Source organism: Papio anubis, chromosome 5, assembly GCF_008728515.1.
Source record: "Papio anubis isolate 15944 chromosome 5, Panubis1.0, whole genome shotgun sequence".
NCBI lineage: Eukaryota > Metazoa > Chordata > Mammalia > Primates > Cercopithecidae > Papio > Papio anubis.
Genome location: NC_044980.1, coordinates 111,628,839 through 111,655,432, shown reverse-complemented (window position 1 = coordinate 111,655,432; position 26,594 = coordinate 111,628,839). Strand labels below are relative to the sequence as shown.

The 26,594-nt window shown below is 39.3% G+C and overlaps 1 long non-coding RNA gene across 1 annotated transcript; it reads left to right on the top strand.

The window, feature by feature from the left end:
- The first annotated feature begins 1,447 nt into the window (after positions 1-1,447).
- LOC108586395 lies at positions 1,448-26,355 on the top strand. Its single transcript, XR_002522703.2, has 3 exons — positions 1,448-5,904; positions 6,719-6,840; positions 22,365-26,355. It is a non-coding gene; the product is annotated as an uncharacterized LOC108586395 (long non-coding RNA).
- Positions 26,356-26,594: the final 239 nt, after the last annotated feature.

The window sequence follows — 26,594 nt, the reverse complement described above, 5'->3', positions numbered from 1 at the left end:
ATTTAGGGTATCTTGCAGAAGACATTTCTAAGCAGCAACATATTCGAGAGGTGACTTGGGTGCTATTAAAAAGCATTCAGTTTTAAAAGGGAAACAGAGCATAAAAGTGTGAAAAATTTGCAGCCTGACAATGTGATAGAAAAGAAAATCCCATTTTCTCAGGAAAAATTGAAGCCAAGTGTGCTGCAGAAATTTGCATAAGTAATGAGGACCCAAATGTTAATCCCCAAGACAATGGGGAAAATGTCTCCAGGGCATGTCAGAGGTCTTCACGGCAGCCCCTCTCATCACAGGCTTGGAGGCTTAGGAGGACAAGGTAGTTCCATGGGCCTGGCCCAGGGTCCCCAAGTTGTGTGCAGCCTAGGGAGTTGGTGCCCTGCATCCCAGCTGCTCCAGCCTTGGCTGAAAGGGGCCAATGTAGAGCTCAGGGCATGGCTTCAGATGGTTCAAGACATGAGCCTTGGCAGCTTCCATGTGGTATTGAGTCTGTGGGTGCACAGAAGTCAAGAACTGAGGTTTGGGAGCCTCTGCCTAGATTTCAGAAGATGTATGGAAATGCCTGGATACCCAGGCAGAAGTTTGCTGCAGGGGCAGGGCTCTTATGGAGAACCTCTGCTAGGGCAGTGCAGAAGGGAAATGTGGAGTCAGAGCCCCCATGCGGAGTCCCTACTGGGGCACCACCTATTGGAACTGTGGGAAGGGGGCCACTGTCCTTCAGACCCAGGAGTGGTAAATCCACGGACAGCTTGCACCTTGCACCTGGAAAAGCCTCAGACACTGAATGCCAGCCCATGAAAGCAGCTGGAAGGGAGGCTGCACCATGCAAAGCCACAGGGGTGGAGCTGCCAAGACCATGGGAACCCAACTTTTGCATCAGCGTGACCTGGATGTGAGACATGGAGTCAAAGGAGATCATTTCAGAGCTTTAAGATTTGACTGCCCCATTGGATTTGGACTTGCGTGGGCCCTGTAGTACCTCTGTTTTGGTCAATTTCTCCCATTTGGAATAGTTGTATTTATCCAATATCTGTACCCTCATTGTATCTAGTAAATAACTAGCTTGCTTTTGATTTTATAGGCCTGTAGGTGGAAGGGACTTGCTTTGTCTCCGATGAGACTTTTGAGTTAATGCTGAAATGAGTTAAGACTTTGGGGGACTGTCGGGAAGGCATGATTGGTTTTGAAACATGAGAACATGAGATTTGGCAGGGGCCGGGGCAGAATAATATGGTTTGGCTGTGTCCCCACCCACATTTCATCTTGAATTGTACTCCCATAATTCTCATGTGTTGTAGGAGGGACCCAGTGGGAGATAACTGAATCATGGGGGATGTTTTTCCCATACTGTTCTCGTGGTAGTGAATAAGTCTCATGAGATCTGATGGTTTTATCAGTGGTTTCTGCTTTTGTGTCTTTCTCATTCAGTCTTTGCCTGCTGCCATCCATGTAAGACGGACTTGCTCCTCCTTGCCTTCCACCATGATTGTGAGGCTTCCCCAGCCACATGGAACTATAAAAACTCTTTCTTTTGTAAATTGCCCTGTCTGAAGTAAATTGCGATATGTTTATCAGCAGTGCGAAAATGACTAATACATCATGTAAAATATTAAAAGTGGAATAGATTCTCTAGTCTATAATGATTTAGATGTGATTTGGCATTGAAGGATCCTGGACTGGGTGTGTAGGCAGCTCCCTCGTTCAATCAGTGATGTGAGAGATGACTACATAGAGAATGAGTCCTTTCAGCTCCCCCAACCCCTCCTTCCAAAGGAACGGTGGAATTTCTTAATTCTTAGCATTTTTTTGTTCAATTCTTAGCCCTTTACACTGTTTTCCAATGATTCAGATGTGATTTCAATGTGAAGGGCATGAAAGAGATGTGACCATGATAATCATTTTTCTCATAGCACTTATTATGATATATTGTGTTGTATATCTATTTGTTATTAGAATGTAACCTCCATAAAGCAGGGACTTTACTTGTTTTGTTTACTACTTCATTATTTGACCACCCCATTGGATTTGGACTTGCATGGGCAGTGTTGAGAGTGGTGCCTAGTATTCAACAGTTATTCACTGAAGAGTTATGGTTAGACTATGTATTGGATACGTGCTCATTTTTGGTTTGGAAAAATATGGCAACTGTGGCCATGTGATCTTGCATTAAATACATTTTAATAATTTCTTTTACAGTTGCTTTGATGATGTTTTCCTAATGTCTTAGTTTACCATTGGTTCTTGGGTCTGCCATTTGATACTGCAATCAGACATGAAAAGGTAGCTATGTCTTTTTGGCAAGTTTGATTTAAACCTCTAATTCATTGTTACTTGCCTGGCCTACAAAGAGAACTTGGTAATTGACAGTTGTATTCAAGTCTTGAAAGAACTCAGAGAGCTGATGATTAGGAATGCCTTCTAGCTGTCACTTTGATTTCAGTGGGATTGTACTTCAATGCTTTGCCTAGGAGCACTAGGAGAGAGAGTTTTCCTTTACAGACTTCCTGTAGAAAAACTTCACCAGCATGAAGAAAAAAAAAAAAAAAAAAAGACACCCCCTGACTTACTTTTCATCTGGAATTAATGTGATCAGCAATGTCTAAGGAAGGTAGATAAGGCATGATTTCATTTCAATGAAATAAAGATTTTCAAAGCTTTTGAGCTGCTAATCCTTCTCCCTCATTTTTGCTACTTTTTCCTCTTTACTCCAATGCAATCTCTGCATCAAAGCTACATCACTGACATGACCAGAACAATCAGAGGCAAGGTGAACATGCAACGTATGATGACCGGAAACCATTACTCCACAAAGCAGCAGCAGATCTAGGATGGGGTTTGCAGTAGTCTCCATCCTGATTACCAGCACACCAGGAAATGGCATGAAAGGTGACATGTTGGATTATCCAGGGGCTCTTGGCAGCCATGGAACTTGGAACTGTATACTCTTTAATGAGAGGCAAAACTTTTTTTTTTTTTTTTTAAGTCACATGCCAGAAAATGGAGCGAATGTGACTGTTTTTTCTGTGGTCAAGACCAGTTTCCATTTATACTTTCACAGTTTTTTGGATATAGCTTTACATTGACAACTAAGAGCAGTGCGGCTGGAAGGCTAGAGGGTCGGAAAATGCTCTGAGAATCAGGTGCTCTAGATTGCTAATTAGGTTAATTTTAGGCAGTGTGGCATGTTTGTAAATAAAATACTGTTATAGTAGAAGAGGTGGCTATAAGCTTCCAGCAGAAACAGGCAAACCAAGGTATTGGGAATATTGGGAAAGCATAGTTGTTTAAATCAACATTAGGCAATTTTGGTCTTCTATATTGTGGAAACTGGGCTCACTATTTAAAATGAGAATACTAACAGAGTGAAAGAAAATACTAATTCAGAAAATGTTTTAGCCTGTGCATTGTAGAAAATAATCTTTTAGGAAAGTAGCTTGTTTTTGAAATAATAGGTTGGGTGGACAACCTCTCACTTAAAAAAAAAAAAAAAAAAAAAAGAGGCATAGTTTTCAGCTGGGAGAGCCAAAGAGGGGAGCTTGCTCTGCAGACTTCCTGAGTTTCTCTTCTTCTAATTTTCAGTTCTGGGCCTCAGGAAATCTTAACCTGTTGCTGTACTATTGCCTTGGCATGCCACTGACAATACTTTGAAAAAGAAGAGAGAGATGGAGTTAGGAGAGATTCTATTAATATAAGATCTATTCCTTACAGGCAGAAGGCAGATGGCTTTGTCTTGTTTACTTAAAATTCTGTATGGCAGTTTGGAGGCAAAATCTTTATTTGAGCCGTCTTCCCAATGAAAAGCCAGACCTAAGTAAGAGAGGATGTATATAGGTTGTGGTAGGTGTCTTAGAGTAAGGAAGTAGTAATGGTTAACCATGGGAGGCAGCTGAGTATAGCAGTTGGGAGAGGAGGTTCTGATGTCATTCTGCTTGTGTCTGTATCCTCACTATGGGTCCTTGGGCAAGTTAGTTGGTGTCCCAGGTTGGATTTTCCAGAAAGCAGACTCTGAGATGAGTTTAGTTTGCAGGTAATTTATTTGGGAATGTCCTTGGTCCAATACCTAAGGGAAGGAGAGGACAAAGTAAGATTGGGTAAAGGACTAGTCGAGTCACCATGCAGTGGGGCTCTGGAGCTAGAATGGCCCTTCAGAATTATTCCAAGTTGAGTGGAATTACCCCGATACTGATCAGTCACTGGAATTGGGTCACTGTGGAAAGGGGTGTGACTGTGAACAAGGGCACTTTGCAGCTGAAGTATTCTGGAGGGTAGGGAACCAAAGGCTGTCCATCAGCTGTGTTTCCATCTGCTGCTGGGGCAGCAGGTTTTTCAAAGAAGGGGGATTTGGCTGCGTAAGCATCCACATTTAGCTTCTCTGGGCCTTAGTTTCTGAAACATATTTTATTGAGAACTAAATGAGATGATACATGTAAAGTACTTAGAGCTATACCTGGCATGGAGTAAATATTTAGTGATCGCTGTGTACCAAGCACAGGTGAAATTATTTGCCCAGGTCTCATAGGCGGTAAGTAGAGGCCTTGACACTGAGATCTGACTCACTCCAGTCTGTTTTTAGTCACTACATTAAATATCTTAACATGCTAGAATTCAGATCAATTCAAAAAGGTTTACCTCAGCCTTGTTTGCTCAGTGAATGCATCTCACATAAGAAAGGCCTCCCTAGCCAAGCCCGGCTGCAGGAACTCTCCTTCCCATTGCTGGGCAACAGTGTGTTCTTCCCCTTTCCTTCTTCTCTTTCTTTTGAGGGAACTCTCCTCCCACCAGTCGCCCCCTTCTCTGGCTTCCTACTGACCTCTAGTGATTGGCTTGGGCATGATTTGGAGCAGGAAGCTGACCTAAGTAGCAAGGGTGGAAGGAAGGAGGAGAAGTGAAAACCCTGGACTGCTCTTCCAGTCTACAGGCTCGCAGCACGCTGCCCCTCCCCTGCTATTCCCCATATCCACTCGCCAAGGCTTGATTCTTTACATTTAGTGTCCTATATTAGGTCCAAAAATGAAATGCTCAGAGTATTCTTTATGCACTGAGCTATTATCTGAACCTTAGATAAATTCTACTTTAGTGTTTTGTGAGTGTGTGTGTGTGTGTGTATGCTTTTGTATCAAAAGATCTACCTTTCAGACCTTTCATAGGAAAATCTTTTCTTGTCTCCCCAAATTGACATATCAATGAGTAAGTTGAACACAGTCTATTTGTAAGTTGCGGCTTCCTCTATTTTCTTCCTCCTTGAACTACATGTTGAAGAGCCAATGAGATTTATTTTTTGTTTATTATTTTTTCTTCATGCATGCATTGATGAAAAAACATTTGTAAACAAATTATCATATGCATTGTATTCTAAGGAATGCCATGAAGTAAAAGGAGCTGTATTTTCAAGGAGCTTAAGACTGGGTCAGGGCTGTATGACATGAAAAGAAGTAGAGTTGAACTTGATGGAATACTTAGTTCTGGCTTTGCAGCACAAACTTAAAACTGAACATTTAAAATTATTGATATTAAATGCAACTATATACATTCTACAGGTAAGTGAGCAATAGGAATGTAGATCATTTGTGATAGCCAAGTGGACAACTCAATGATGAAATTTACTAGCTGTTATCAGTCATACCAAAGCCTTCTCTTCATGACTTTCTGGTTCTCATTCACCCAAGAGTACTAGCAGGGAGAGGGCCAAAATTCTATGGCCTTTACTATCTTTTCATTTACTCTTCCACAGGGGAGGAAGAGTAACTTAGTTTCATTGGTATGTTTGGAAAGAGATAATGGGCATGGGCTTCCAATCTGTCTTTTCTTTTTAGGCACAGACCTGCCTATAGAGAGCCTGAGTTCTCCAACCAGAGGGAAGCACTTCCTAGAACTGTGTATATGCATCTGTTGAAGAGTGAAGTTCAGGTATGTAAAACTCATTGACTCACAAATATAAATCACATTCTCCAATATCAGCTTAATCAGTAAAATGGTGATACTGTATTTTGAATTCCACCTGTCTTATTCTTGTGTTATTCCTTAATTGATTCAAAGCCTAGGTAGGGATTAGGGATGTCATTTATCAATCTCCACTCATTCCTAAAGATTAGATGTTAGCGTTTCCTAAGGCATTAACTCCACACCCAGACCACTTCACGCTAGATGGAATAGCATTTATTTTTCACAATTCATCATTGTGAGTGAGTGTGTGTGTTGTGTGTGTGTGTGTTTCTTCTGAAGAGAAATTCTTGGGAGACTAGAATTAGGTAGAAACTGCCTATTTGGGTAGGCCCTCTTCAGTTCAACTAAACAAATCCTTATTAAGCCCTAAGATGGGCTAGATGGTGCACCAGACACAGGGCACAGGTATTAATAGAACATATCCAAGGAGCTTTGGATCCTACCAAAGATAGTGTCATGAGGGAGGGCAACCCAGGGGTCAGTGTGGAAGAGCAATTGTTCCTTTCCTCTATTTATAATACCGTTACTGAAGGAGCAGTCCTTGAGTTAGGCTGTAGGATTGAGCTTCGTCCTGCTAATAAGATTAGTGAAAGGTTATCTGTTGCTCATCTCCTCGTGCCAAGTTTTGTATAGTGGATCAAGTCATTATATTAATTACACAGAGCAGTATAGATAAGAGTTAGAGACTATGTGCCCTGGAGCTTGACTGACTAGATTTGTCTCCTTGCTTTCTAGCTATGTAACCTTGGGAAAGTCGTTTAACTCTTCTGTGTTTCAGATTCCTCATAGAAGAAACAGAGATGATAATAGTACCTGCCTGGTAGCATTATGCTGAAGATAAGTGAGTTAATACAAACAGAGTGCTGAGAACAGTGCCTGGTGCAGAGCAGTTCTCAACAGGTATTAGCTCCTGTTATTATTAACTATTATCAATAATTGGCATGTGGCATGGGAATGGGAAAGAGGGATGATAAAAAGGAGAAGATATACCGGAAAGACAAAAGGGGTAGCTCTTCACAGCTCATTGGAAGGCTTTTGTTCTAAAACTTTCATCAGTCATGGTGGGAACAGATAAAATAGCAGAAATGGCTTCCACATGCAGAGAGCAAAATCAGTAATTGACCAACCTGTTCATTTTACCCCAAGTTTTTGTTTTCTATCTACTTGTCATAGCAGGAAGGCTTGCTGTCCATCCTCAGTGTCAATGTGTGACAGGGAGAGGTAGACTGTTTTGCAGCTTTTACCAAATCCTACTTGTTTTGGATGAGCAGTGAGATAGGAAGCCAAGCCCTAGTGTTTTTTTGTTCACTTGAGAGCTGTAGATATTTATTTCAAATGCTCATTCTGACTGTGTTTGAAATGTTGGACAAAATACTTATCAGTGAATTAAAAAGGCACTTATTAAATGCCCACTAGGTACATAGATGAATTCCAGGAACTTGCATAGTTTCTGTTTCGTTTAACCTCATAAAAATCATTTGAGGGGATTACCCTGACTGGGTCATTACATATGGTTTGCATGTATCAAAGTATCAGCTGGGCATGGTGCCTCATGCCTATAAGCCTAATGACTAAGGAGACTGAAATGGGATGATCCCTTAAGCCTGGGAGTTCCAGGCTGCAGTCAGCTATGATTGGACCACTGCACTCCAGCCTGGGTGATGGAGTAAGACTTTGTCTCTTAAGAAAAATCACATGTATCCCATAAGTACTCAAAAATGTATACATCTATTATGTATCAAATTATAAAGAAGATTTTTTAAGCATATAGATTTTTCTCTGATATCTAGTTAGGAAAAATTAAAAGTGGCCTATCTATCCTAAAACCCCCCAAAAATCATTTGAGGTAAATATTGTTATTTTGGTTTTCTAGATGAGGAAATTAAAGTTTAGGCAGATAATGTGTTTTTTTCCAAAGACATTGAAATAGAACTTGTTGGAATTTGAATTCAGGTCTTCTGAAAATGTATTAAAATTCATACAGATTTAATGAGGTCATTAGCAAATTGTCTACTCCCTTTATGAACTTTATGAAATATTAGAAGTACAGAAAATCATAAAGAATAAAATCAAAATCATCTATATAATATCACAACTCAGAAATAGCTACTGCTTAAATTTTGGAGTGTTTTTATATAATTTTAGTGCATAGGTATATGTCCATTTTTTTCTCTAAAGAAAACTTCTGCTATCTATGTTATTGTAAAACCCCCCTTTAAACAATATGAGGACTTTTTATAATCTTAAATAGTCTTCCAAAATCTGATTTTAAATTGCTGCTTTTCATCATGGGGATGAAAAAAATCCTTATTGTTCATATTTATGTTTTACATTTTTCCATCTTAAACAATGATGCCCTCAACATCTTTGTTCATAATTCTTTTTGCATGTCCCTAATTATTCCCTTAGATTTTAAAACTTCCATAGAGGATATAAACCACTTTCAGGATTTTGCCATACATTATCAAGTTGCTCCTAGAAATGTAAAAATCAACACTTCTTCCAATGGTGGCTATAGTACACTCTCACCTATGCTGGATGTTATAACTTTGAGAGATATTTGTTAATTTGATAGGTAAAAGATAGCATATCATGTCATTTTAATTTTCAATTATGTGAGTACTAGTGAGATTTTACATGAATTTTCACTTGTCAAAATTTTATGTGAGTTTTCTATTTTTTGCTTATTTCTCTGTTAGAGTAGTCATCTTTTTCTCAGTAACTGGTAGGTGTTGTTTACATAGTAAGACTAAGTCAAGGTGTTCTTACTTAAATTGAGTTATTTCACCACCACCCTTTAGCAGCTCTAATCAACATACATTTTTAGTACTAATGATGTATAAGGTACTTTTCACTTGTAATCCCAATTCTGCCTTTTCCAAACTGTGTGACTTGGACAATGTAATAAAGCCTTTGGACCTTTGTTTCCTCCCCTGTACTACTGGTTAATATTATTTCCATTACATTGGTTATTGTGAGTACTCAGTAATGTCCATGCAAATGCTTCGAAGAAGGCTTATTACATGCAAAGTGTCCAATAAATGTTAGTGGTCATTCTTCATATTATTGCTGTCACCATACCTGAATATTTGTATTTTAGCAATTATCTAATTATTGCCCAACTTGCAACTATATGAATCTGTTAGTCATGTCAAAATCATCTGGCTTTTGAATTTGGAAAAGCTATGGTTGTTCTGAAAAAAGTTTTGTCTTTTGCTTATTGTTATAACTTGGTTCTCAAGTTTCCCAAAGGAGGTAAGTCACTTACAATGCAGGGTGGGGTGGGGAACATGGTTGTAGGGGCCATTCAGTTAATGGATGAGACACTTGGCAGTAATCACTACCCTCGATTGCCTTGCTAAAATAATTAGAAAGAGAGGAGGAAATAACTCATTTCTTTGTGAAACTCCTGAGACAAAACTAAATTTGATGGCATTTCCTCTGCCTCTTTGATTTTTTTTCCATTCAATCACATTGATTGAGCACAGAATCAAGTCTTATAGAGCACATTGTAGAGTAACAATGATGAAAGAAAAATAAAACCCTCTTCCTTAGAAGGATAAATCCCAAGGGGCTTGCCTTGCTTTGACTTGGGAGAGGCTGTTGAAACAAAAGGCCAGGGACCTGGGTCTGAAAGGAACCTAGGCAGGGCTCAGCTCCCAGGCTGGAATTACCTGGAATTGTGTGCCTTCTTCCCAATGTGGAATAGCCTCTCTGAGCTCCTTCCTTCTGGAGCCTCAAGGTGGTAGTGTTGGAGCACCATGCATTGATGTATGGAAGTAGTGGGGTGGGGCCTGGCTGGCTCTATCCCCACCATCCCGGGGGCATTGAACATTTGCTGTCTCCAAAGAGGGCTTCCCTGGCCTCCAGCCCAGCTGTCCCTGTATGATAACCACCATTGATAATATTCTGGTGATGAGCCACTTTGGTCCCTGCCTCACCGCTTCTGATCACCCTGTGAAATATGAGTTGGGGGAGTTTTCTGTGACAAATGCCTGCTTGACTGAGTCCCTATTCAGGCATCCGGTATCTGCGCTTGCCGCAGACAACCCTTTCAGCCCTGCCAGCCAGACAGTGACAGATTCAGCCTCCTGCTCAGACTGTCAGGGGAGTCTCCCTTTCAGGCCTGGGCTTGTCACAGGAACGCCTGGCCAAATCCTGCCAGGGCTCTGGGCTGCACCTGTGCTTCCAAATGTCAGTGGGCTTGAGAGCCAGGCACTTTCTACCTCTCTTCCTGTCAAGGTCAGCTGGCCATGATGGGGGAGGGGGAGCTCCTGAGTCCAGGCTGGCCTGTCTCTTTTGTCTTTTACCCTGCATCAGAAGACAGATCTTTCAATACCAAGGGTACCTGGACTTGTCGAAGAAATCTTTGAAGAGACCTTGGGTAAAATTTCTCCCTGGAGATCATTAGTCCAGGCAAATTTACTTCTCTGAAATGTCCTTTCCAAGTTCTCCTTAGCTTAATTTTGTTGGTGTTTGTTGAATACAAAGTGAAGGAGAACAAAACCAGTTGTGGGTGGTAATGAAGAAGTGGTTCACGTTCATGACCACTTTTGAGCTTCTGCCAGGGTCAGCCATGTGGTGATCATCATGATGATTTATAAATCAGAAGTTGCAACCTGATGGTCCATGGACTGAATTTGGCACAAATGACTCTTATTTGGCCTACAGGGTGTGTTTGTTTTTAATCGAACTTGATGCTAATGTTTAGAATTCAGAAAATTTCACAAACTACTTCTGGCTTCTCTTCAAAAACTAAAAGCTCTAACATCACTGGGTTTGCATCCTTGCATGGAGACAGTTGGGGTAAACCAAGTTGTTGCCAATGCTCACTTTAGAGTTTGCCATCATCTTCATCTTTTCCTACTGTTATGCCCAAGTTGCAAGTTCTTTCACTCCGTCATCCAGTGAATCAGGTCAAACATTTCCACTTTGGGAAAGCCTTCTATGACCTTTGTTGTCTGAATTAAAGATTTCTCTATAGAACTAGAACTGTGTATCTATGGATATTATATAATTTTGATTTTATTGTTTTACTTTTTTTCAAGCTAGAATGTGATTTTCTTGAAAGCCTTGACTGTGTCTTTAATCTCTGTATGCATAGTACCTACCTCAGTGCCTAGTGTTTAGTAGGTGTTTCAAAGATGTTTGAGAATGAATGGCCAAATGTTTTTCCAAAACTTGGTAAGACATTAGCCACATTAGTATTCAAAATCAAGAGGAATGTCCTTCTGTCATGGCCCTTGAAACGTCAATGGCTCTCATATCTTAGGGAGGTGCATGTGAAGATCAGCTTATTACCTAGTTGCCTTTTCCAATGTTCGTTGACCAGATTCAAGTTTCTGGGGTGAGCAAAGAAAGCTGGTGTTCCACTGGTAAAATCAAAAGTCAAGCCTGGCCTCCAAGGTGATTTTAAGATGTGGATATCAAGCCTAATTTGTACCAAATCAAATGGAAATTTCAAGGAAACTGCTTTCAACTCAATATAAGCAGTTGGGTTGTCTAGAGCCAGGGAGTGGCAAACAAACTTCTTGCCACTAGAACTCACACAGAAGCCAGGCTATTGTAAAAGCGATTCCTGCTTTGGGTGAGAGTCTGGGAATAAATGACTAACTTGGTTATGCAAATATTGTTGTAAGCATCTCTAGGATATCCTGTTTCTTATTAAGCATGGTCAATCAGCCAGCATTCAACAGGCATTTCTTAAGCAATTGTAAAGAATCTGTAATTGTATAGAAATAAACAGGACACTGTCCTTGTCACAAAGAGACCAGCATGTAAGCATACAACTTAGCCTTTAGAAGTCTCGTCCTGGCAATTTATCAAAATTCTCTTCCGCATCAAAAGAATAAGAACAGAGAGTTGAGGATCGGTATGAAAGAAACTTCTGTTTCCTGTTGTGAAACAAAAATTCCCTAAGGGGAGGTGACATCTGTAATGTTTTAAGTAAGGGACACCTCATCCTGAATTTTTTTTTTTTTTTAAGAGGAGTATTTCAGAGGGAAGGCATGTTTGATTGACTATGATAAAGTTACTCCTAGAAAAGACCATGTTCACAGAACAAGAAAGCTGGGGTGGGTTCTCTCCATGGATCAGGAAAGCCAGGTGGCCTTTTGGTGGAGGGCACTATGGGAGGAGCTGCTTCAAAGTAGAACTAGTCTTGGGAGAGTCCAGGGAGCAGGGTCAGTATCTTTCTGTGGGCAGCCCCAACAGAACTATGTGATCAAATGAGCGTGGAATTCAGCATGAAAACCACAGCACAAAGAAGGGGGTACACAGCAGGATATCTTTGGTTAATAGAGAATTGCCTCATCTGTAAGTGAATCCTATTTTAGATTTTAAAACAAAAAAAGTTTTAAACAAAAGAAGTTAGTTTAGGAGCAGGACATTTCTAAGCGTTTCCAGTGTTGTTGTCTCCTGGGGGAAGCTGTTTTCCAAGTGACCGTGGGTACTTCAATGATAAGGCAAAAAACTTCTGTTTACCTGCAACTGGGCCAAAAGGGATGGACGATACTGTAGCCCCCTGCTAGGGAGCAAGAGAGCCAAAGGAGTGGAAGTAGGTTCTTCTGAACTCGGGAAATCTCTCAAAAAGAGATTATTTTGAAAGGTGGAATTTTAAAAAAAATTGATAATGAATTTTAACTCTCATTCTTGTCAATACAAGAAGATGGCAGTTGGCTCAATGGAATCCTACAGAACATTATTAAGCACAGTAACTTCCAACTTCCTGCTGAATCCAGAGGGCAGCATAATATTACTCATTCTTTCACTCAACCAGCTAGTGCCTAACAATCAGGGGCCTCTGATTGTCCACCCACTGCCTAGTATCCGGGGCACTTACCTCCCTCTGCTCTCAGGTCACTGCAGCTGCAAAAGAATCTGGGAGTTGAATTCAGCTTCCAAGTGAATTATTTGTAAAATACAATCCACTCAATTTAAAGAATTTGCAGCAATTTGGATTATAACATGCAATTAAAGTAAATCTCCAGGCAGGACTTGGTGGCTAACACCTGTAATCCCAGCACCTGGGGAGGCTGAGGCAGGAGGATTGCTTGAATTCAGGAGTTCAAGACCAACCTGGGCAACATAGCATGACCTCATGTCTACTAAAAATAAAAAAAAGCTGTCAGGGCACTTTTTTGGTGGTAGTGTACACCTGTAGTCCCAGCTAATTAGGAGGCTAAGGCGGGAGGACCACTTGAGCCTGAAAGATTGAGGCTGCAGTGAGCTATGATTGCACCACTTCACTCCAGTCTGACTGATGGAGCAACACCCTATCTCAGAAAAATTATGAATAAATACATAACTGAACCTCCACAGGAAGCAAATGTGGTATTAGGAATTTGTTATTGTCCTACAGATAATAGTCACAAATCTACTTGTTGCAAGTTACTCAGTAAATCCTACATTAGAACTTAGAGGGAAAGCCAAAGATTTCTCTTGCTACTCTTTAGTGTATTAAAATATAAAGGGGTTTTGAGAGTACTGTGATGGCATAACAGCCTGATGGTCCTTGTCCATTCTTTCAACATGGAACAAGAAGAACTTGAAAGAACTACATGGAATCCTTAGAGCGTGTGTCTACGCAATATGATATACTGAGCAGAATAGGTTCAAGATGAGGTTTCTCCTAGAGAAAACACTACCACTGTGCTACTGAATTTTGGTCTGATGTGAGGATAGAGCCTAAGGATCCTGTCTTGAAATAAAAAATTATCCTATTAATGATAGATTCTTGAAGTTTTTGGTGTCTGTATGAGCTCTTGCAGGGGAATTTAGGGACCTGAGTTTCACTCAGGCTGGGATTTCAATTGCCAACCAAGCTATCACTTACCTTCTCTGGGTTCCAATTCCTTTATCTCTAAAGGCAAGAGGGTTGAATTGGATGCTTTATTAGATATCTTCTTGATCTAAAACTTAGTTATAGGAAAGTTCTTTACTCATTTTTGATGCTGATTCACTTAGCTGTCATACACTTATCTGATAGATATTTAAGGCTACATACTTATTTGTCAAGCACTATGCTAGGTTAAAGGATAAGTCTATAATGGTGAAAAGCAGAGTCGTACTTCCAAGGACCTCAAAATACAGTGTGCATGTGGAAAGTGAGAAGCAATAATTAATATAATAAATAACAAACATAATATAATGCAATGCACAATAATCTATGGGAAGTATAAAGTGCTTTGGAAACTCAAATGAGGGATAGTTTACTTAGTCTTTGGAAATGGAGCAGACAAAGATGGTTTTTAGGAGAAAATAACATTTAAATTGAGCCCTGAAAGGGTTCTGCTGAGCAAGAGAATGAGGAGTTAGAGCTGTAGAGTGGGTTATATTCAGAGTAAAGCATTTGCAAAAGGGCTTAAGGGTGGGGGAGCAAAAAAGAATATCAGCAATGTGCCTATGAAGCTGGAGGGAATTCAGCATGGAAAATACATCATAGAGAAGGGTGGGGGTATAGCAGGAGGCAATTGAAAGTGGAGTGATGGCTGATCATGCAGTGAACCAGGGAGTTTGGATCTTACTTTGAAAATTGGTGGGGAAATGGGAGCTTTTGAAGCAGGGGAGTTAAGTGATCAGTGCTTTGTTTTAGAAAGATCTCAGGCTGCAATGTGTAGAAGGGGTTGGGGCAGGGGCTTGGCTTGGCTGGGCAACTCTGAGCTGGAGGGCAAAACCAGTGAAGATGCTTTCATTTTTTGACAAGGCCACCAGCTGTGTAATTGGAGGAGTTTTCCAGGCTGGTGCATGTGAATCCTGAGGCTGCGAGCTAGGAGTGACTAATGAGAGGGTACCAGATGCTGCTCTCTAGACTTGGGCCCCCTCTGTGAACACCTCAGCAGGCCAGAGAGGAGCTGCTCGCTGCTTCTTCTAACCTGGGCACTAACTGAGTCGAGCCTCCTATCCAGATTGGGGCTGGCATTTGCAGCCTCACCAGGAGGAGAGAAAGAAGAGCCAACTCCCTTGCAGGCAGATAGGAAGGAGCTGAGGCTTCACAGGACACTATCAGTCAGGATTTGCTCATTGCCTGGCTGAGTTGTCCAGATGGGTCCATATGCCCCACAGTTTCTGTCCATACCCTTGGATGACCTTGTCACTCTCAGCTTCTGTTGCTTCATAAAATACTAGAACTTCCCAGAAAATGTGCAAACTCCTCTTTGTTGGAAGAGGACATCGTGGCCATTCTTGCAAAGGACTATAGACCCCTGGAGGAGGGGCCTCTCAAACACAGAAAGATTCAGAGCTACAAAGGGGAACGGCTTTGGCTGTCTGTCTCAGGGCCCTTCTGAGCCCTGGTAGACAGAAAAAACACATGTGTAAATAACAGAAACATTTGGCAGCTGTACCACATCCCATTCATGCTTGGAGACCAGAAAGTTCAGAAGGCATGGGCTGGGGCTGAGGGACAAAAGTTGTCAATCTCTCTATCCAAAGGAATCTATTCTTGTAACTCTACTTTGGTGTATTTTAATTCTGGGTCTGAAGCATAAACACCGGGTGTTGGTGCTTGGGGAGCCTGTGCAAAGCCCATGGAAGGGCTGTGCTTTGACAGGAGCTCTGTAAATGTATCATCTTGGATTGTGTTTTGCCTGTCATCACTGTGTATAACTATGTATAACTCTTTCAGTAGGTTGTAATTCCTTGAAAATAGCAAAGGTACTTATTCAATCTGGTTTTCCCAGAAGCACTAAAGCATGGTGGCTTATACCCAGTAGGTGCTCAATAAGTGCTTCTTGGAATAAAAGGGAGTATGTGTCTAGGTTTGCTCACTTAACTTTAAGAGTTTAGTAGGGAGGTCCTAGTTAGGGTATGCTGCCACCATTCACATAATTGAAATGATTGGATTCTAACCTTGGGCAGTTTCCTGAAATTGAAGAGATCTCAGCTATAAAACATTTCTGGGGTGCTTCACAGCCATGGGTGGGTCTAGGGAAAGCACAGCCTTATGTATTTGCAATGGCCTTGGAGACCGTTCACTGATTATTAACTGTCATATCACAACAATTCACTGGGTGCTCCCCACATGCCAGGCCTCAGTATGAGCTCCTGTATTCAGGACTTTACATCTATTGTCTTCATTAGTCCTCACTACAACCTAAGTCTTACTGCTATTTTTTACATCTAGGCCTCTGGAGGTTATGTGATTTGCTCAAGGTCAGCTAATCATGGTAGAGCCAGGATTCATGCCTGGGTCTGTCTGACTCCATAGCTCATGCCCATTCTGTAGCTCATTACATAGTTTCACTGGTTGTGTTAGTGGGGTTGGGTTCTGGGCAGGTGGACCAATGTTTATGGAAGCTTCACTGAGCCTTGAGGACTGAGGATAGCATGTATGTGAAGGGATTTTCTTCCTGGGAGATGACATAGAAAATGGAAGGCCTCCACAAACTCTAGACTCTCTCCTCCTGGTCCGGGGATAAGAACACATGGTTGCCAGAACTCCCAGGTGTGTCTAGATATGATCCAGAAAAGAAAGAAATGAGATGTGATTCTGGAAGAGGGGCCATTTATGGGCAGGACAACAGAAAGCAATGGTGTGTGTGTGTGTGTGTGTGTGTGTGTTGTGGGGGCAGTTGTTGAGTGCAGATCTCTGGAACCTCTGGCTAACAGCTATAGAGATGTAAACAGCAACCTTGAGAGTTTGGTGAGCTTTTTAAATCTCTGAAAAAAACGACCTGGAGTAGGTGGTTCCTAGTCTATTCCAAATTGTCATACCTGAGTGACTATGCAAGGAAAAGATCATTTGGGGGATGACAGGAACTACTGTCTATGGAGCAGAGAGACTATTCTCCTGGATGCTTTACCCAGATTTTGAGGTAGGAGGGGAAAAGCAGCAGGGAAGGAGAAGGTCCAGAAGTCGGAAAGCCTAGAAGCAAGAATACAACAGTCAGAATCACAAATTACTTGTGTTAAGTTATTCTGTGTTTCAGCTCTGGGTCTTCACAGACCCCTTCCTTCTGGGGTCTCGGGCACATGGAAAAAAGACAATCAAATGCATAGCAGAGTTGTATGAACCTAAGATGTTATTACTGTAATGTAGCAATTTTGTTCTACCAACAAACCTGATATTTTCTTGTGAACATGGTCAAGATGCTAAGCCATAACCTTCCAAAGTTTATGTTAGAAAAGTAAAAAGTGCTGCTCAATGCCACATTCATAATTCTAGTGAAAGGTCTCCTTTCTTCCCCTGCAAAGTTCCCCATGGACTATATTTTGGAAGATGACGGTAGAATTATAGAATTGAGCATAGAGCTTTGATTTATCTGTTTTAATTATTTTTTATTGGTGGGGGAGAAGGGGAATTTTTGTTTAGGAAGGATCTGGAAAACAAAGCCCCATTCTAATAAAATGCATTTTCCTGGTGATGTTAGATGTAGTTTTGTTTGTTTGTTTGTTTGTTTGTTTATTTTTTAAGAAATCTTTGCCATTGACAGAAGAAATGTTTAGGAATTTTAGGGGATCAACTTTCCAAAAACATTGAATTGTGTGTTTCTACTAGCATAGTGAGCATACATTCATCCTTGTTTCCCTGGCAGGTTTAATTTATCCAGTGAAGCTGTGAGTGGTCACTTTTAGGTATGGTTATTACATGATTGAGGCAGTCCTGACAGGGAGAAAACAAAAGGACATATTGTGGCCATGGAGCAGAACAAATGGTTAAAGCCCTACCTGGCTTCACTGTATTCCCCTTAACAAAACAAACGCTGTGAGAATTGATCTGTTTATAGAGAGACACCTTTTGAGTATAATGGCCCATTCCTGGCTCACCGCATACCCTAGACTCTCTCAATCTATTGCTCCTTTTTCTCCCTTTTTTTTTCTTTTATTTTGAAAAACTCTTAATTGCACTAATGACTGAAAAAATTCCAATTAGTAACTTGGCTTTTGAGAATCTGTATTGTTTGGTTAGTATCTGTAAAACTCATCTAACTGATTAAAGAAAATTGCACAAGACTTAACCTTACAAAATAAATACATTTGAAACAAACCTTTTGATGAAATTTTGGTGGCACTTTTCTAATGGCACCTCTCATTTTGAAGTCTCTTTAAAACTGAACAAACCCCACAGTTTCGAATGGCAGTAGTTTTGGCAGCCAGGGCTTATTTGGACAGATTCTTATGGTCAAATGTCCATCTGTGGCCTGTGTCTAAAATCTTCCATTTGTCCTCCTTTTCTGCAGAGTAAGTACAATTACTAGCAGACTTCAGACGTGGGCTTCAGAGGCAGAAAGCTATGCTTCTGAGATGTAAAATATCTTGAAATAAGATTTTGTTCAAAGACCATTATGGGTACTTTTTCACCATTCTTTTGGAATCATTAAAATGATTCTTAGCTAAGATATGGATACACAGGAATGGTATGATCAAGTCTCATAGAAGTTTATATTCTGCTGCATGAACTTCTGGCCTTATGTTGCTTCAAGTTCAGTGAGAGCCTTTGGACAAAAATGCATCTATGATGTTGCCAAAGCCAAAATCAAAATTAGAACCTTTTATGCTTCAACAAATGTCACAAAAAAAGGAAAGGACAGCTCACAGAAGGGGAGAAAAGCTTTGAGAGGCAGAGGCTGGCAGATCACTTGAGGTCAGGAGTTTGAGATCAGCCTGGCCAACATTGTGAAACCCCGTCTCTACTGAAAAAGTAAAAATTAGCTGGGCTTGATGGCAGGTGCCTGTAATCCCAGCTACTAAGGAGGTTGAGGCAGGAGGGAGGCATAGGGAGGCAGGAGGGAGGTTGAAACTGGGAGGCGGACGTTGCAGTGAGCCAAGATCACGCCACTGCACTCCAGCCTGGGTGACAGAACGAGATTCCATCTCAAAAAAACAAAACAAAACAAAACAAAAGGGCCAATGATCTGAATCGACGTTTCTCCAAAGGAGATAGACAAATAGCCAGTAAGCACATGAAAAGATTAGCTATCATGGAAATATAAATCAAAATGACAATGAGACACTACCTAACATCCACTAAGATGGCTATAATAAAAAAGACAAATAACATAAAATGTTGGTGAGGAAGTAGAGAAATCAGAACCCTTATACGATGCTGGTGGGAATGTAAAATGATGCAATTGTTTGCAAAATAGCCTGACAGATCTTCAAATGGTTAAACATAGAGATTATCATATGATCCAGCAATTCCACTTTCAGGTGTATTCTTAATGAAATGAAAACATATATCTACCAAAAAACTGTACATAAATGTTCCTAAATGCTGCTAAACATTTTTCATCATGGCCAAAAAGTAGAAACAACCCTAATGCCAATCAGCTGATGAATGGATAAACAAAATGTGATATATTTTATTTATCCATTGAAATGTTATTCTGCCACAAAAAGGAGTGACATATTGATACATGCTACAACATGCATGAATGTTAAAAACATTATATTATGCTAAGTGAAATAAACCAGTTACAAAGGACCACATATTGTACAATTCCATTTATATGGAATGTAGGAATAGATGGGTGAATTGTGTGGTATGTGAGTTATGTTTCCATAAAGCTCTTAAGAAAAATAATGCATTTATGATGTGTCTCTGTGTCCTTTTTAAATCTCCTTTGTTTTGTACTTGACTCTTAGGAACGAAAAGGGATATATCTTAAAATTATAGAAAAAACTAATTGAAAATCTTCAAGGGAGGAAAAATACAAGAATCATGTGTGATACCTACCAAGGTCAAACTTCTGATTGACTAAGCACAGATAAACCCTGGAGTTGGGTGAGATGCCACAGAGAAATTGTCCTTCATTGCTTTCTGCTTTTGAGACCAAGGAAAACATATTACGGCAAATATGACAGTTAGGTAGTCCCGGTAATGGCCAAAGCAGGTAGTGCACAGACTAGGAACTGAAAAGAAAAACAGACAGGAAAAGACCCATTTCTAAAGTGCAAGTAGCTTTTGAATCTGATGTTTTTGTTCCATCCGGTTCATGGCTGTGTGGTGACTTTCTGTGGACCTGTTTGTCTGTCGCTAGGAGATAAAGAATCAAAGCTCTGCCCACGGCTACTCTCCTTAAAACTACACCTTACTGAAGTTTTTATGTGTCAGCTGCCACTATAGTGTGTTTGGGATGGAAATTGTTAAAACGAAAATATAACAGAGTCTACAGGCCGAGGCAGCATTGGAAATTGTCCAGCCATCCTGCAGAGCATGCACAAAAGAGATGTTTAAAGCAAGGCTTCATTTTGAAAGCAAACCCTTAAGGGAACATGTTTTAAAATTCTTTAAAAAGTCTTTGTTTGGCACATGAAAGGGAAAATGACCAGAGGGAAGATGAAGTTAGAGGCAGCCAAAGTCTGAACTTCAGGGCAGTCACTTGTTTTCTGTTGCTCCTTATTGTCTTTCTCATTGGATCAGCTACCATTCACTACTTTAGTGATTGATGAGGGAGAAAAAGGAATCTCAGAAGAAAATGACATAAAATCTCTATCAATGAATTGGCTATAATAGCACCAGGTGGATGGCAAAGAAGCAGCCCAATAGCACAATCAATCAGAAACCTGCTTTAGTTTGGAAGCCTTACTTAGGCTTAAGGCAAAAAATTCAGATTATTGAAATGTTTGTCCTCCCACCCTCCTTGTTTGTTTAGTACAAGTGTGTATTTAAAGAGGTTAATTGAAAAAGACAAAAACAAAAGCAGTGCTGAGGGAGACTAAAACAGACGTTTTTCAGGGCCAGAGTCCAAAGCATCTTGCCCTGTGCTTTCTGAATGTGCCTTGTCTGTGCTGTGTGTTTGTTGGCATGTTGTTTCATCAATTGGTGCTGGCTTTTCTGCATGCTAATGGTGAGCAGCACATGGAGATATTGATGTTAATAGTGGTTTTTTTTTTTGTTTTTTTGTTTTTTGTTTTTTGGTTTTTTTTTTAAACACAAAAAGCAAACCCCTTCCCGTGTGAGGCACTCTTCGGAATACACATTTTAAAAATTAAAATTGGTCACTTGGGGTGATCTCTTAAAACATTAACAAATTTAGTTTGGTGTTAACAACTTTTGTTCTGTGGATGTTTCTACAAAGGAATTATCGCCAGAGCTATAGAAAAGCCAAGTGGCCCATTAAGTACTTCTGATGTGTATTGAAATAGTTGACCAAAGGTTGAATTTTCAGTCTTGGGGAACAGACAGCATCTCACTGCGTCTCATTTCATCCAGAACTCAGAGAAACAGGCAGACAACTGTATCCCGTGATCACATTGTCATGTCCACCTTAGGCCCCTGGTGTACCTAGCACCTGCCGATGGGGTCTTGATTCTGGAGGACGATGTAGTCAATGTAGATTCCAGACATTGGCACTTTGACTTAGACAAGCCTTTTAATGCTGTATAAACCATGATTTCCCTTGCTGAAATAAGACTGGACCAGATAAACTCTCACAGTCCTTTGAGCTCTCAGATTTCGTTGTTCTGTGATTTATATGCTGCTGCCTCAGCACTCAGCTGCCATTCTTAGAACTGTTTAGATCTAATCACATAAATTAAAATATAAAATAGGTAAAGTGTACAGGACAGGGAAATTATGCTTAGTTTTTTCTTAATAAAAAGTTTTAATTAAGATATAGATCTATAAACATATATATCCACACACATTAAAATAATGTTATTTTCATTAGCAAGAGGTCCTCGAATAACATTGTTTTGCTCAATGTTGTTTCTATAATGTTGAGGAAAAATAATCAGTTCCTGCAGGGGCCACTGTCTGTGTAGAGTCTGCACGTTCACCCCATGTCTGTGTGGGTTTCTTTCATGGACTTTGGTTCCTTCCCATATTCCAAAGATGTGCATATCTGGTTAATTGGAATGCCTGAATTGTCCCAGTTTGAGCGAGTGTGACAGAGTGTCAGAGTGCATCCTGTGATGGGATGGCATCTTGTACAGAGTTGGCTCCTTCCTAGGACCCTGACCTTACAGGATAAATTCTGACCACCTGAGACTCTTAACTGGAATAAGTATAATGAATAATGAATAAAATAATAAATACAAGTTATTGTACAATGAAAATTCATAATGTATATGATAATCATACAAATGCACAGCAATAAATGATGCGGTAAGGAAGTGCTCAGAGAGTCACCATGTTTGCTATTATTTACTTTTTAACTGCATGGTGGTATGAGGTAATCCTGACAATTTTCACTTTGCAAACATTTATTCTTTGATTTAACTCACCATCACTACAACTGTCATCACTCACTAAATCACCAAAAATTGGGTAAACGATTATATGATTTGCTTTGTATTAATCTTTCTTAACTGTATGTATAGCTCACATGTATTTTAATATTTAATATTAGAAGTACTTTGTGTCTTTGTTAGAAGTTTGGTGATGTTTTCATGATCAGAAATATGATGTAGTAACTTAACTCTTGTTTAGATCAATTAGCCTATGGTAACATTGGTGTTTTCATATGTCACTTTGCTTGAAGTCATAGTTTCCAAGAACCTGTTGATGATGTTAAGTAAGGACTGACTACAATTCAACTGAACTTTGCAGGTAAATTTTCATTCCATTAGCCCAATTGTCTATCATCCTCTTACAAATTTCACCAGCATGCAAAACAAGTAGCCCACCAAAGCCAGCTTCTAGGAATCTCTTTCTCAATTAACAAGCAATTATTGTGCATTCAGTATGTACTCACACTGCTCTATGAACTCTAGGGTAATTGAATAAATTTAAAACTTAGTTCAATTAAAAAAAAACAAAAAACAGTGCTGCTTTCTTTGGGTATGAATTGTGTTCATCATAGGGATTTAGGAAGGAGGAGAAAACAGAAAGTAGTTCTAGTTAGAGAAATCTTCACTGAGTATGTGACACATGAGTTAGACTCCAAAAGTTAGCCAAGGTAAGGGCATCCCAATAGAAGGATGGGAGAAAGTAACATTAGAAAATAAATGTAGATGACACCAACCATCTCCATTGAGGAAGTAAGTGGAGGGGGTTTACTGATACAAACAAACAACCCTGCTATGGCACATCACCATGGTGTTTAGACTTAAGGCTATGGCTAACATGAATAAGTTGTTTTGAGAATTATCATGGAGTGCATGCAGAATGAATCCTCATGCCCTAAAATTATCACCTCTACGGAGTATTCTAGATGTTCCCAGATAGAATTAAAGTGTCCATTGCATGTTTTTCTTCCATGTATTTTATAAGTGTTGGGTTGCAATTAAGATGGTGTTTGTCAAAAAAAACCCTAAAATATCTGAGCCTGAGGCCAAAAAGGGAGATATAATATACAGAGTGGTCTTTTAAAAACATAAGGCATATAACACAATATTATTCCCGTGCTAACAACCTTTCAATGGACTGCTCATCTGCGTTCTGATATGTAAAAAGCTTGAAAATCATAACTCTTATCCTTACAACAAGAAAATGTTGGACACACTGGAAATCAATGACTTTTCATGGACCTGTCAGAGAATTGAGGTCTTGGGACAAACTGCCATCATGAAACCTGGAGGGACAAGTACATCCAGAAAGACATAGCCAAATCTGTTTACGCAGGCAAAAGCTGCTGAAACCATAAAGTACAAGGAACACAAGTAATTTTGATGAATTGCTAGAGGCTGTACTAATTTGAGAGTGATAAACATTTGTGGGGCCACAGCTCAGAAAAGGGGAACACATTTTCATGAAATCTGCCTCCAAGAAACTACCAGGTTCTCATGGTGAATATCTGAGGAAAATCTCTGTGTCTCTGCCAGATGGAGAGGAAGAGTAATCACTGAAAAATATAACCAGAATGTTCTCTGTAACCAAGCCCCACTCTCCAGGGAAAAGGTCTTGCCTTAGCCCATCTAGGGTAAAGGCATTTCTTACACTTCAGTTTCCTCTAGCTTTCTTACTTGAGTGTGAAACAGGAAGACATAAATGAGTCAGGGTTTTAAGGAAATATATTAGAAATCCTGAAATTAGGAAGAAAGTAGTAAGCAGGGATGGAACAAAGCTATATTTGTGGGAAAACACTGTGAAGATCACAGCTCTGAGACAGGTCAGCCAGAAGACTGATGAAGTTTAATTAGAGAATTATAGAATGCTCCTTTATACTACTACACCAATAGAAATCAGTATGCTAAGAGTGGATTATAGTTGAAAAAGTTGCCAGACACAGACTCTTTTTGAGGAAGGGAGAGTACTTAGTGAAACTAAAGTCAAGAGGAGAGACAATAAAAGGACATCACAGGAATTTGAAGCCTCTGGCACCTGTATCTACAGCAAACATTTAACTTGGCCCAATTCCTAGCCAGATTACATAAATTCTTATACTATAGATCTATTTATTAAGTCCGTATTACCTAATACATGTGATACTTTTAATAAAAAATCGCAAATAATGCCAAAGGACAATAAAAAATCACAGTCTGAAGAGACAAAGCAGCAATCAGAACCAGACTCTGATACAACATAAGATGTTGAAATTATAAAATAGGAATTTAAAATAACTATAATTGATATGTTAGGAATTCTATTAAAAATAGACAACATAGACGAACATATGTTCATGAGGCAAGCATGCCCACTCCTACCACTTCTATTCAATGTAATATTGAAAGTCCTAGACAGAGCAATTAGGCAGGAAAAATAAATGAAAGGTATCCACATAATAAAAGAAGAATTATAATTGTCCCTGTTTGCAGATGATATAATCTTACATATAGAAAATCCTGAAGACTCCATCAAAACACTATTAGGACAAAGAAACACATTCAATAAATTTGCAGGATACAAAATTAACATACAAAAATCAGTTGCAGTTCTACATACTAACAACAAAACCTCTGAAAAGGATATAAATCAAACAATCTTACTTACAATAGCACTAAAAAGGATAAACTTAACAAAAGAGATGAAGAATTTGTATACCAAAAACTACAAAACATTGGTAGAAGAAATCGAACAAGACACAAACAAGTGGAAAGATATCCCATGTTCATGGATTGGAAGACTTAATATTATTAAATATCCATACTATCCTACTATCTAAAGTAATCTACAGATTCAGTGCAACTCCTATCAGAATTCCAACGGCATATTTACAGAAATTGAAAAAAAAAACTATGAAATGTATATGGAACTACAAAAGACCATGAATAGCTAAATCAGTCTTGAGAAAGAAAGAACACTTTTTGATTTCAAAATATGTCACAAAACTACAGTAATTAAAATAGTACAGTACTAGCATGAAGGCAGACACATAGATCAATGGAACAGAATATAAAGTCCAGAAATAAATTCAGGCATATATAATCAACTAATCTTCAACAAGTGTGGCAAGAATACACAATAAAGAAAGGACAGTCTCTTCAAAAAATGATTTTGAGAAAACTGGATATCCACATGTAAAAGAATGAAATTGGACCCTGATTTTATACTATACACAAAAATAAAGTGAAAAATAGATTAAAGACTTACACATAAGACCAGAAACTGTAAAACTCTTTGAAGAAAACAAAAGGAGAAGGGTAGAGCCAGATGGCAGAACAGGATTTTCCAATGCCTGTCTCCCTGCAGAAACATCAATTTGACCAACTATCCAAACATGAAAATTTGTTTACAAAAAAGCAAAGAAAACCAGGCAAAGGATAACAGCACGTAAGTGTAGCAAGGAAATAAGAAAAGACATATTAAACAGGGTAGAATGTGCACTTTTACATTACCTGTGTCACACCTCCCCTAATCTCAGGCCCCACAGCATGGAGGGAGATACTCTCTGCTTAAAGGAAAGATAGGGAAGTGAACACTGGATTTTGCCTTAGGCTTCAACACTGGGCCCACGGCAGTAAAACCCTACAATGAGCAGACTGCAACAGCCCTAGACCTCAAGTTTACAGGGTCTTTCTTCTGATTGGTCAATTTCACTATTGATGCTCTCTATTGCACTTTTCATTTTGTGCATAATTTTCAGCTTCAGAGTTTCTGTTTGATTTTAAAAATAATTTTAATTGTGTTGTTAAATTTCTCATTTTGGTCTTTTATTATTTTCCTCATTTAAAAAATATTTCCCTGTATTTTCTTTTACTTCCTATACTTGTGGTAACCACAAAACAAAAACCTATGTTAGATAAACAAAAAATAAAAAGTAAGGAATCAAAGCTTACTACTAGAGAAAATCCCTTAATCACAAAGGAAGATAGCAAGAAAGGAAAAAAGTTACAAAACATCTACAAATCAACTAGAAAGCAACTAACAAAATGGCAGTAGTAAGTCCTTACCTATCAATAATTACCTTGAATATAAATAGATTAAATTCTCCAATCAAAAAACATAGAGTGCCTGAATGAATAGGAAAACAAGTTCCAGTTATACGTTGCCTACAAGATACTAACTTTACTTGTAAGGACACATATACACAGACCAAAGTAATGGGACAGAAAAAGATATTTCATGCAAATGAAAACCAAAAGAAAGAAAGAATAGCAATACTTAGATAAAACAGATTTTAAGTCAAAAAAAGCTGTGAAAAGGAAAAAGTCATTACATAATTATAAAAGTGTCAGTCCAGAGAGAGGATATAACAATTATATATATATATATATTTATATAAATACACATATAAATATATATGTATACATAAATATAAGTATATAAAAATATATGTGTATATATTATACACACACACACACACACACACAGGCAATCTACATTAGAATGC